This window comes from Bos taurus, chromosome 4, assembly GCF_002263795.3.
Source record: "Bos taurus isolate L1 Dominette 01449 registration number 42190680 breed Hereford chromosome 4, ARS-UCD2.0, whole genome shotgun sequence".
In the NCBI taxonomy this organism is placed as follows: domain Eukaryota; kingdom Metazoa; phylum Chordata; class Mammalia; order Artiodactyla; family Bovidae; genus Bos; species Bos taurus.
In genome coordinates, this window is record NC_037331.1 from 1,606,842 (window position 1) to 1,620,474 (window position 13,633).

The window sequence follows — 13,633 nt, forward strand, 5'->3', positions numbered from 1 at the left end:
GCTACCCACTCCAGTTTGCCTGGGCTTCCCTGGTTGCTCAGGCAGTAAAGAATCTACCTGCAATTTTGGCTATTTATATGTCTATAACAATTCATCTGCAAAGTTAATTTTTTTTATTTATTAATTTATCATACTAAATTATATATGATGTTTTTCATACAACCACACACACACGCATTGTGTTGCCTGTGCTATCTATTGTAGTGAGGTATGGAAATGGAAATGGTAGGCAGTTTTTCTGGTATACAATATTACATTATTGAGCATGGCATTTTATTTAGGTTTACTGTAGATAGAGGCAGTTTCTATTTATCATTTACTCATTGTTATTAATGGGACTGTGTGAAATTTTATTAAACCTTGCATTGCAACTATCTAAAAAGCCCATGGCCGAGAGGAGCTACCCCACATCCAAGGTCAGGGGCAGAAGCCAGGAGGACCCCATGCCCGAGGGGCGGTGGGCAAAAGGAGTTACCCCACGTCCGAAGTCAAGGGCAGCGGCAGAGAGTGCCAGGCTACAACAGCGCAGGAACAGTGGAGAGGAGCTACGTCACGTTCGAGGTCAGGGGCAGCAGCCAGGACAAACTACTCCACGTCCGAGGTCAGGGGCAGCAGCCGAGGTCATCGCAGCAGGCTGTGATGGCACAGAAAGAGCAGAGAGGAGCTACCCCACATTTGAGGTCAGGGGCAGCGGCCAGGAGAAGCTACCCCACGTCCGAGGTCAGGGGCAGCAACCGAGAGGAGCGACCCCACGTCCAAGGCCAGGGATGGCAGCCGGGAGGAGCAACCCTACGTCCAAGGAGTGGTGGCTGCACAGGCACAGGAGGGCCTAGAGGAGCTATTCCATGATCAAGGTCAGGAGGGGTGGGGGTGAGGAGATACCACTCGTCCAAGGTAGGGGAAGCGGCTGTGCTTTGCTGGAGCAGCCGTGAAGAGATACCTCACGTCCAAGGTAAGAGAAACCCAAGTAAGACAATAGGTGTTGCAAGAGGGCATCAGAGGGCAGACACACTGAAACCATAATCACATAAAACTAGTCAATCTAATCACACTAGGACCACAGCCTTGTCTAACTCAATGAAAATAAGCCATGCCCTGTGGGGCGACCCAAGATGGGTGGGTCATGGTGGAGAGATCTGACAGAATGTGGTCCACTGGAGAAGGGAATGGCAAACCACTTCAGTATTCTTGCCTTGAGAACCCCATGAACAGTATGAAAAGGCAAAATGATAGGATACTGAAAGAGGAACTCCCAGGTAAGTAGGTGACCAATATGCTACTGGAGATCAGTAGAGAACTCCAGAAAGAATGAAAGGATGGTGCCAAAGCAAAAATAATACCCAGTTGTGGATGTGACTGGTGATAGAAGCAAGGTCCGATGCTGTAAAGAGCAATATTGTGTAGGAACCTGGAATATCAGGTCCATGAATCGAAGCAAATTGGAAGTGGTCAAACAGAAGATGGCAAGAGTGAACGTCAACATTCTAGGAATCAGCAAAGTAAAATGGACTGGAATGGATGAATTAACTAAGATGGTCATTGTATCTATTACTGCAGGCAGGAATCCCTTAGAAGAAATAGAGTAGCCATCATGGTCAACAAAAGAGTCCGAAATGCACTACTTGGATGCAATCTCAAAAACGACAGAATGATCTCTGTTAGCCTCCATGGCAAACCATTCAATAACAGAGTAATCCAAGTCTATGCCCCAACCAGTAACACTGAAGAAGCTGAAGTTGAATGGTTCTATGAAGGTCACAAGACCTTTTAGAACTAACATGCAAAAAAGATGTCCTTTTCATTATAGGGGACTGGAATGCAAAAGCAGGAAGTCAAGAAACACCTGGAGTAACAGGCAAATTTGGCCTTAGAATACGGAATGAAGCAGGGCAAAGGCAATAGAGTTTTGCCAAGAGAACGCACTGGTCATGGCAAACACCGTCTTCCAACAACACAAGAGAAGACTACACATGGACATCACAAGATGGCCAACACTGAAATCAGATTGATTATATTCTTTGCAGCCAAAGATGGAGAAGCTCTAAATAGTCAACAAAAACAAGACCAGGAGCTGACTGTGGCTCAGATCATGAACTCCTTATTGCCAAATTCAGACTTAAATTGAAGAAAGTGAGGAAGACCACTAGACCATTCAGGTATTACCTAAATCAAATCCCTTATGATTATACAGTGGATGTGAGAAATAGACTTAAGGGACTAGATATGATAGACAGAGTGCCTGATGAATAATGGACGGAGGTTCATGACATTGCACAGGAGACAGGGATCAAGACCACCCCCATGGAAAAGAAATGCAAAAAAGCAAAATGGCTGTCTGAGGAGGCCTTACAAATAGCTGTGAAAAAAAGAGAAGCGAAAAGCAAAGGAGAAAAGGAAAGATATACGCATCTCAATGTAGAGTTCCAAAGAATAGCAAGGAGAGATAAGAAAGCCTTCCTCAGCGATCAATGCAAAGAAGGAGAGGAAAACAACAGAATGGGAGAGACTAGAGATGACTTAAAGAAAATTAGAGACACCAAGGGAACATTTCATGCAAAGATGGGCTTGATAAAGAACAGAAATGGTATGGACCTAACAGAAGCAGAAGATATTAAGAAGAGGTGGCAAGAATACACGGAAGAACGGTACAAAAAAGAACTTCATGACCAAGATAATCATGATAGTGTGATCATTCACCTAGAGCCAGACATCCTGGAATGTGAAGTCAAATGGGCTTTAGAAAGCATCACTACGAACAAAGCTAGTGGAGGTGATGGAATTCCAGTTGAGCTATTTCAAATCCTGAAAGATGATACTGTGAAAGTGCTGCACTTAATCTGTCAACAAATTTGGAAAACTCAGCAGTGGCCACAGGACTGGAAAAGGTCAGTTTTCATTCCAATCCCAAAGAAAGGCAATGCCAAAAAGTGCTCAAACTACTACACTATTGCACTCATCTCACACGCTAGTAAAGTAATGCTCAAAATTTTCCAAGCCAGGCTTCAGCAATATGTGAACCATGAACTTCCAGATGTTCAAGCTGGTTTTACAAAAGGCAGAGGAACCACAGATCAAATTGCCAACATCTGCTGGATCATAGAAAAAGCAAGAAAGTTCCAGAAAAACATCTATTTCTGCTTTACTGACTATGCCAAAGCCTTTGACTGTGTGTATCACAATAAACTGTGGAAAATTCTGAAAGAGTTGGGAATACCAGACCACCTGACCTGCCTCTTGAGAAACCTATATGCAAGTGAGGAAGCAACAGTTAGAACTGGACATGGAAACATACTGGTTCCAAATAGGAAAAGGAGTACGTCAAGGCTGTATATTGTCACCCTGCTTATTTAAATTATATGCAGAGTATATCATGAGAAATGCTGAGCTGGAAGAAGCACAAGCTGGAATCAAGATTGCTGGGAGAAATCTCAATAACCTCAGATATGCAGATGACACCACCCTTAAGACAGAATGTGAAGAGGAACTAAATAGCCTCTTGATGAAAGTGAAAGAGGAGAGTGAAAAAGTTGGCTTAAAGCTCAACATTCAGAAAACGAAGATCATGGCATCTGGTCCCATCACTTCATGGGAAATAGATGGGGAAACAGTGGAAACAGTGTCAGACTCCATTTATTTATGTTTTTTGTGGGGGGTGGGGGCTCCGAAATCACTGTAGATGGTGACTGCAGCCATGAAAACAAAAGATGATTCCTCCTTTGAAGAAAAGTTATGACCAACCTAGATAGCATATTGAAAAGCAGAGACATTACTTTACCAACAAAGGTCCGTCTAGTCAAGGCTATGGTTTTTCCAGTGGTCATATGGATGTGAGTGTTGGACTTTGAAGGAAACTGAGTGCCGAAGAATTGATGCTTCTTAACTGTGGTGTTGGAGAAGACCCTTGAGAGTCCCTTGGACTGCAAGGAGATCCAATCAGTCCATTCTGAAGGAGATCAGCCCTGGGATTTCTTTGGAAGGAGTGATGCTAAAGCTGAAACTCCAGACTTTGGCCACCTCATGCAAAGAGTTGACTCACTGGAAAAGACTCTGATGCTGGGAAAGATGGGGGGCAGGAGGAGAAGTGAGTGACAGAGGATGAGATGGCTGGATGGCATTATCAACTCAATGGACATGCATTTGAGTGAACTCCAGGAGTTGATGATGGATAGGGAGGCCTGGTGTGCTGAGATTCATGGGGTTGCAAAGAGTCGGACCCGACTGAGAGACTGAACTGAACTGATGTCCTATTAATACAGTGACATACAAGTGTTGTGTTTTGAAAACTGAAAGTATTTGTATCTCAATAGTGTCTGACCTTTGTGGCTGCATAGACCAGATCCTGCCAGACTCTCATGTCCAAGGGATTCTAGAGACAAGAATACTGGAGTTGGAAAGCATTCCCTTCTCCAGCAGATCTTCCCAATCCAGGGTGAAAGAACTTGTGGTCACCCACATTGCTGGATGATTACTTACCATCACAGTCACCAGGAAAGTCATGTTTTAAAATTTTACTGACTTCTTCTTTCTAGAATGAACATAATTTGATAAGGAATTTCTATGTTTTTTGGTGTCACGTCTTTCATATTTTACTTGGATTTATTTGTCAGTTCTTCCTAATTGTTTAAAAATTATTTATATACAGTAGCTTTTCCATCAATAACTTCTATATCTTTATGAATCTCTGCTTTGAATACCATTATTTAAATAATATATGGGTTAGTTCAATTTTCTTCTTCAATCTGGATATTAGGCCTTTAAATGGAAGCATTTAGCCATTTTCTTTATTTTCAGTTCAGTTCAGTTCAGTCGTACAGTCGTGCCTGACTCTTTGTGACCCCATGGACTGCAGTCCAGGACTGATGCTAGGACTCCCTGTCCATCACCAACTCCCAGGGTTTACTCAAACTCACGTCCATCAAGTCTGTGATGCTATCCAGCCATCTCATCCTCTGTTGCCCCTTCTCCTCCTGCCTTCGATCTTTCCCAGCATCAGGGTCTTTTCCAATGAGTCAGTTCTCAAAAGATGGGCAAAGTACTGAAATTTCAGCTTCAGCAACAGTCCTTCCAATGAAAATTCAGGACTGATTTCCTGTAGGATTGGCTGATTGATTCTCTTTGCAGTCCAAGTGAATCTCAAGAATCTTCTCCAGGACCAGTATTCAAAAGCATCAATTCTTTGGCATTCAGCTTTCTTTATAGTCCAACTTTGAGATCCATACATGACCACTGGAAAAACCATAGGTTTAACTAGATGGACATTTGTTGGCAAATTAATGCCTCTTCTTTTTAGTATGCTGTTGATAATGGTCATAGCTTTTCTTCCTAGGAGTCAGCGTCTTTTAATTTAATGTCTGCAGTCACCATCTCCATTGATTTTGGAGCCCCAAAAATAAAGTCTGTCACTGTTTTCATTGTTTCCCCATCTATTTGCCATGAAGTGATGAGAACAGATGCCATGATCTTAGTTTTCTGAATGTTGAGTTTCAAGCCAACTTTTTCATTTCTCTTTCTTTTTCATTAAGAGGCTCTTTAGTTCTTCTTCAGTTTCTGCTGTATGGGTGATGTCATCTGCATATCTGAGGTTATTGATATTTCTCCCAGCAATCTTGATTTCAGCTTGTGCTTCATTCAGTCTGGCATTTTCAATGATGCATTCTCCATGGAAGTTAAAAGCAGGATGACAATACACACCCTTGACATACTCCTTTCCTGATGGAACCAATCTGTTGTTCCATGTCCAGTTCTAACTGTTGCTTCTTGACGTGGATACAGATTTCTCAGGAGGCAGGTCAGGTGGTCTGGTATTCCCACCTCTTGAAGAAGTTTCCACAGTTTGTTGTGATCCACACAGCCAAAGACTTTGGCAAAGTCAATAAAGAAGTAGATGTTTTCCTGGAACTCTCTTACTTTTTCTATGATCCAACGGATGTTGGCAATTTAATCTCTGGTTCTTCTGCCTTTTCTACATCCAGCTTGAACATCTGGAAGTTCACAGTGCACTTATTGTTGAAGCCAAGCTTGGAGAATTTCAAGCATATCTTTCCTAGTGTGTGAGATATGTGCAATTGTGTGGTAGTTTGCATATTTTTTGCAATGACTTTCTTTGGGTTTGGAATGAAAACTGATGTTTTCCAGTTCTGTGGCCACTACTGAGTTTTCCAAATTTGCTGGCATATTGAGTGCAACACTTTCACAGCATCATCTTTTAGGATTTGAAGGAGCTCAACTGGAATTCCATCACCTCCACTAGCTTTGTTCAGTGTAATGCTTCCTAAGGCCCACTTGTCTTCGCATTCCAGGATTTGGGGCTCTAGCTGAGTGATCACACCATTACAGATATCTGGGTTATGAAGATCTTTTTTGTATAGTTCTTCTGTGTCTTCTTGTCACCTCTCAATATCATCTCCTTCTGTTAGGTCCATATCATATCTGTCCTTTATTGTGCCTATCTTTGCAAGAAGTGTTCCCTTGGTATCTCTAATTTTCTTGAAGACATGTCTAGTCTTTCCCATTCTATTGTTTTCCTCTATTTCTTTGCACTGATCACTGAGGAAGAATGTCTTATCTCTCCTTGCTATTGTTTGGAACTCTGCATTCAAATGGGTACATCCTTCCTTTTCTCCTTTGCCTTTTACTTCTTTTCTCAGCTATTTGTAAGACACCATAAGAGAATCATTTTGCATTTCTGCATTTCTTTTTCTTTGGGATGGTCTTGATCATTGCTTCCTGGACAATGTCATGAACCTCCATACATAGACCCATAAACAGATCTAATCCTGTGAATCTATTTGTCACATTCACTCTATAATCATAAGAGGTTTGAGTTAGGTCATATATGAATGGTTTAGTGGTTTTCCCTACTTTCTTCAATTTAAGTCTGAATTTAGCAATAAGGGATTCATGATCTGAGTCACAGTCAACTCCTGGTCTCATTTTTTCTCACTGTATAGAGTTTATCCCTCTTTGGCTACAAAGAATATAATCAATCTAATTTCAGTATTGACCATCTGGTGATGTCCACGTGTAGAGTCTTCTCTTGTGTTGTTGGAAGAGGGTGTTTGCTATGACCATTGAATTCCTTGGCAAAACTCTATTAACCTTTGCCCAGCTTCATTTTGTACTCCAAGGCCAAATTTGCCTGTTACTCCAGGGCTTCCCTGGTGGCTCAGAGGTTAAATCATCTGCCTGCAATGCGGCAGACCTGGGTTTGATCCCTGGGTCGGGAAGATCCCCCGGAGAAGGAAATGGGAACCCACTCCAGTATTCTTGCCTGGAGAATCCTATGGACAGAGGAGCCTGACAGACTACAGTCCACGGGGTTGCAAAGAGTCAGACATGACTGAGTGACTTCACTTCACTTTACTTCACTTACAGGTATCTATTGACTTCCTACTTTTGTATTCCAGTACCCTATGATGCAAGGAGATCCAACCAGTCCATTCTGAAGGAGATCAGCCCTGGGATTTCTTTGGAAGGAATGATGCTAAAGCTGAAACTCCAGTACTTTGGCCACCTCATGCGAAGAGTTGACTCATTGGAAAAGACTCTGATGCTGGGAGGGATTAGGGGCAAGAGGAGAAGGGGACGACAGAGGATGAGATGGCTGGATGGCATCACTGACTCGATGGACGTGAGTTTGAGTGAACTCCAGGAGTTGGTGATGGACAGGGAGACCTGGCATGCTGCGATTCATGGGGTCGCAAAGAGTTGGACACAACTGAGCGACTGATCTGATCTGACCTGATCTGGCCCTATGATGAAAAATATATCTTTTGGGGCTATTCTTTCTAGAAGGTCTTGGAAGTCTTCATAGATGCATTCAACTACAGCTTATTCAGCATTATGGTCCGGGCATAGACTTGGATTACTATGATACTGAATTGTTTATCTTGGAAATGAAGAGAGATCATTCTGTTTGTTTGTTTGTTTGTTTTTGAGATTGCATCCAAGTACTGCATTTCAGACCCTTTTGTTTACTGTTAGGGCTGCTCCTTTTCTTCTAAGGTATCCTTGCTCATAGTAATAAATATAATGATCATCTGAGTTAAATTCACCCATTACAGTCCATTTTAGTTCATTGATTCCTAAAATGTTGATGTTCACTCTTGCCATCTCCTGTTTGACCCCTTCAAATTTACCTTGATTCATGGATCTAACACTCCAGGTTCCTATGCAATATTTTTCTTTACAGATCCAACTTTACTTCTGTCACCAGTCATATCCACAATTGGATGTTGTTTTTGCATTGGCTCTGTCTCTTCATTCTTTTTGGAGTTATTTCTCCATTGTTCTCTGGTAGCCTAAGGAAACAGACACTTGGAAGGCACAAACAAAACCTTGTATGCACCAGAACCCAGGAAAAGGAGCAGTGATACCACAAGAAACTGACCCAGACTTACCCATGAGTGCTAAGGGTCAGCAGTGACCTGCTGCAGGGTTGGTGGCACTGACTGCAGGGATCCTTTTGAAGGAGGTCACCATTATCTTCATGACCTCCACCATATTTGTCCTCAGGTCAAACAACAGGGAAGGAACACAGCCCTGCCCGTCAACAGAAAGTTGGATTAAAGATTTACTGAGCATGGCCCTGCCCATCAGGACAAAACCTAGACTTCCTCTCAGTCAGCCTCTCCCATCCATAAGCTTCCATAAGCCTGTTATCCTTATCTAGCAGAGGGTGAAAGTGAAGTGAAATGCCTCAGTCCTGTCTGGCTCTTTGCGACCCCATGGACTGTAGCCTACTAGCTCCTCTGTCCATGGGATTTTCCAGGCAAGAATACTGGAGTGGGTTGCCATTTCCTTCTCCAGATAGTAGACAGAATGAAAACCACAGTCACTGAAACTAGCAAACTGATCACGTGGACCACAGCTTTGTCTAACTAAATGAAACTATGAGCCATGCTGTTTAGGGCCACACAAGACAGATCATGGTGGAGAGTTCTCACAAAATGTGATCCACTGGAGAAGTAAATGGCAAACCACTTCAATATTCCTGCCTTGAGAACCCATGAACAGTATGAAAAGGCAAAAAGATAGGAAATTGAAAGATGAGCTCCCCAGTTTAGTATGGTCCTAATATGCTACTGGAGAAAAGTGGAGAAATAAGTCCTTTATTTTAACATTATCTACCTAGAGCCAGATATCCTGGAATGTGAAGTCAAGTAGGCCTTAGAAAGCATCACTATGAACAAAGCTAGTGGAGGTGACGGAATTCCAGTTGAGCTATTTCAAATCCTGAAAGATGATGCTGTGAAAGTGCTGTACTCAATATACCAGCAAATTTGGAAAACTCAGCAGTGGCCACAAAACTGGAAAAGAGCAGTTTTCATTCCAATCTCAAAGAAAGACAATGCCAAAGAATGATCAAGCTGCTGCACTATTGCACTCATCTCACACGCTAGTAGAGTAATGCTTAAAATTCTCCAAGCCAGGCTGCAGCAATATGTGAACTGTGAACTTCCAGATGTTCAAGCTGGATGTAGAAAAGGCAGAGGGACCAGAGATCAAATTGCCAACATCCGCTGGATCATGGAAAAAGGAAGAGAGTTCCAGAAAAAAACATCTATTTCTGCTTTACTGACTATGCCAAAGCCTTTGACTGTGTGGATCACAATAAACTGTGCAAAATTCTTCAAGAGATGGGAATACCAGAGCACCTGACCTGCCTGTTGAGAAATCTGTATGCAGGTCAGGAAGCAACAGTTAGAACTGGACATGGAACAACAGACTCGTTCCCAATAGGAAAAGGAGTATGTCAAGGCTGTATATTGTCACCCTGCTTATTTAACTTCTATGCAGAGTACATCATGAGAAACGCTGGCCTGGAAGAAGCACAAGCTGGAATCAAGATTGCCAGGAGAAATATCAGTAATCTCAGATATGCAGATGACACCACCCTTATGGCAGAAAGTGAAGAGGAACTAAAAAGCCTCTTGATGAAAATGAAAGAGGAGAGTGAAAAAGTTGGCATAAAGCTCAACCTTCAGAAAACGAAGATCATGGCATCTGGTCCCATCACTTCATGGGAAATAGATGGGGGAAACAGTGTCAGACTTTATTTTTGGGGCTGCAAAATCACTGCAGGTGGTGATTGCAGCCATGAAACTAAAAGACACTTACTCCTTGAAAGGAAAGTTATGACCAACCAAGATAGCATATTCAAAAGCAGAGACATTACTTTGCCAACAAAAGTCCATCTAGTCAAGGCTATGGTTCTTCCAGTGGTCATGTATGGATGTGAAAGTTGGACTGTGAAGAAAGCTGAGTGCCGAAGAACTGATGCTTTTAAACTGTGGTGTTGGAGAAGACTCTTGAGAGTCCCTTGGACTGTAAGGAGATCCAACCAGTCCATTCTGAAGGAAATCAGTCCGTGGTGTTCTTTGGAAGGAATGATGCTAAAGCTGAAACTCCAATACGTTGGCCACCTCATGTGAAGAGTTGACTCACTGGAAAAGAATCTGATGCTGGGAGGGATTGAGGGCAGGAAGAGAAGGGGATGACACAGAATGAGATGGCTGGATGGCATCACTGATTCGATGGATATGAGTTTGGGTGAACTCCAGGAGTTGGTGATGGACAGGGAGGCCTGGAATGCTGCAATTCATGGGGTCACAAAGAGTCGGACAAACTGAGTGACTGAACTGAACTGAACTGAAACAAATACATAATTTACATACAATAATATGAGCATGTTTAAAATTTGATGTTTTGACATATGTATACACTAATGATTGTATCATAACAGTCAAAATTTTAAAAGTATTGATATTCCAAGATTTTTAATATGCCCTTTTCATATTCATCCTCTTATATAATCACTGGTCCCAATTAACAGCAACTACTGATCTAATTTCTGCTTCCATAGAGTAGCTTACATTTTTATTAAATGGAATCCTAAAGTATGCACTATTTCGTATGGCATATTTTGCACAACATAATTATTTTGACATTAATCCATGCTATTGCATGTTAATAATTCAATATATCAATTAATTTTAATAATCATTTGTTTTTTCACTAGGTTTTGGCTGTGCACAAGTAGAGGTACTATGAAAATGTCTTCATATATCTTAGTATAGAAATCTTTTCAAATTTATCTTGGTTAAATACTTAGGAGTGCTTGGTTTAGAAGATAAATTTTTTCCCTTTATTTTTCTGTATTTTGTACAATAAAACTTAGTCTTTTTGTATTCTGAAGAAGGTGCAAATATTTGTTACTTTTAAATTCCAGTCAGCAGTATATGATAGTCTTAGTTGCTTCATATGCTTATCATTTTTTAATATGATTTATCTTACATTGACTTATCTATTGGATACATTGTACTGTGATTTTTAATTTTCATTCCCTGATGACTAATGGGTTTGGGTGAACTCTGGGAGCTGGTGATGGACAGGGACGCCTGGCATTTTGTGGTTCATGGAATAGCAAAGAGTTGGACACGACTGAGCGACTGAACTGAACTGAAGTGAAGACTAATGATTTTGAATATATTTTTATGTGCATATTTAGTCTTTTGTGTGTCTTTGGAGAAATATCTATTCAAATCTTTTACTAATTTTTAATTATATTATTTGTCTTTTTACTAAGTCTAAAAGCTCTTGTTAATATTTATGTAAATCTTTGTAAATACATTCTCTCCATCTGTAATGGGGTTGAAGAAGAAAAAGGATCTCTCTCTCTTCATTTTATTGTTCAATTTTCATGTAAATTTATCTGCATGTTTATTTTTGTCATTATCTTTATTTATTTCTTTCTCTCTGGTCTTCTATTCCAGATTTTTCTTTATCATGGATAAATTTGTGTGTGTGTGTGTGTGTGTGTTTATTGTGGGTCAGATGGTATTACTTCTCTCTATTATTGTTAGTCTGAAAATATCAATATATCAACTTTATTTTTAAAAGAATCTTATCTTGGAATATAATTTTAGGTAGAAAATTTTCCCCAATAATATGTTTTATTCTATTTTATTCTGATTTCTATGTATGAAAAATCAGCTACTAGTTTGTTTTATGTTTGAAAGTAATCTTTTTTCTCTTTCTCAGTGTTTATTTAGACTCTTTTTACCCCTAAGTTTATATAGTACTACCTAAGTGTGTATTTATTTATATTTTCTATCCAGAATGATTTTATATCATTCTAAAATTTTAGAAAGTCATTGACTCTTCTATTTTCAAAATTGACCAAAATCCCTTTCTCTCTCTCTCTTTTGAAGACTCCAGTGAAATGCACAATTCTTACATTATTTCTTTTCCCTTACTCTTTTTCTCACTTTTTTTTTAAATTTGCATCACTAAGGTATATTTCAATAATTTTTTCTGACCTATTTTCTAACTTACTATTTGAGCTGTGCTTATGTTGCTATAAAATATATCCATTCAGATCAGATTAGATCAGATCAGTCGCTCAGTTGTGTCCGACTCTTTGTGACCTCATGAATTGCAGCACGCCAGGCCTATCTGTCCATCACCAACTCCCAGAGTTCACTCAGACTCACGTCCATTGAGTCAGTGATGCCATGCAGCCATCTCATCCTCTGTCGTCCCCTTCTCCTCTTGCCCCTAATCCCTCCCAGCATCAGAGTCGTTTCCAATGAGTCAACTCTTCACATGAGGTGGCCAAAGTACTGGAGTTTCAGCTTTAGCCTCATTCCTTCCAAAGAACACCCAGGGCTGATCTCCTTCAGAATGGACTGGTTGGATCTCCTGGCAGTCCAAGGGACTCTCAAGAGTCTTCTCCAACACCATAGTTCAAAAGCATCAATTCTTCGGCGCTCAGCCTTCTTCACAGTCCAACTCCCACATCCATACATGACCACAGAAAAAACCATAGCCTTGACTAGACGAACCTTTGTTGGCAAAGTAATGTCTCTGCTTTTCAATATGCTATCTAGGTTGGTCATAACTTTCCTTCCAAGCAGTAAGCGTCTTTTAATTTCATGGCTGCAGTCACCATCCGTAGAGATTTTGGAGCCCATAAAAATAAAGTCTGACACTGTTTCCACTGTTTCCCCATCTATTTCCCATGAAGTGGTGGGACCAGATGCCATGATCTTCGTTTTCTGAATGTTGAGCTTTAAGCCAACTTTTTCACTCTCCACTTTCACTTTCATCAAGAGGCTTTTTAGTTCCTCTTCACTTTCTGCCATAAGGGTGGTGTCATCTGCATATCTGAGGTTATTGAGATTTCTCCAGGCAATCTTGATTCCAGCTTGTGTTTCTTCCAGCCCAGCGTTTCTCATGATGTACTCCACATATAAGTTAAATAAGCAGGGTGACAATATACAGCCTTGACGAACTCCTTTTCCTATTTGGAACCAGTCTCTTGTTCCACGTCCAGTTCTAACTGTTGCTTCCTGATCTGCATACAGATTTCTCAAGAGCCAGATCAGGTGGTGGGTATTCCCATCTCTTTCAGAATTTTCCACAGTTTATTGTGATCCACACAGTCAAAGGCTTTGGCATAGTCAATAAAGCAGAAATAGATGTTTTTCTGAAACTCTCTTGCTTTTTCTATGATCCAGCGGATGTTGGCAATTTGATCTCTGGTTCCTCTGCCTTTTCTAAAATCAGCTTGAACATCAGGAAGTTCACGGTTCAAATATATTCATTAGTCCTTATTTATTTTATATTTAGT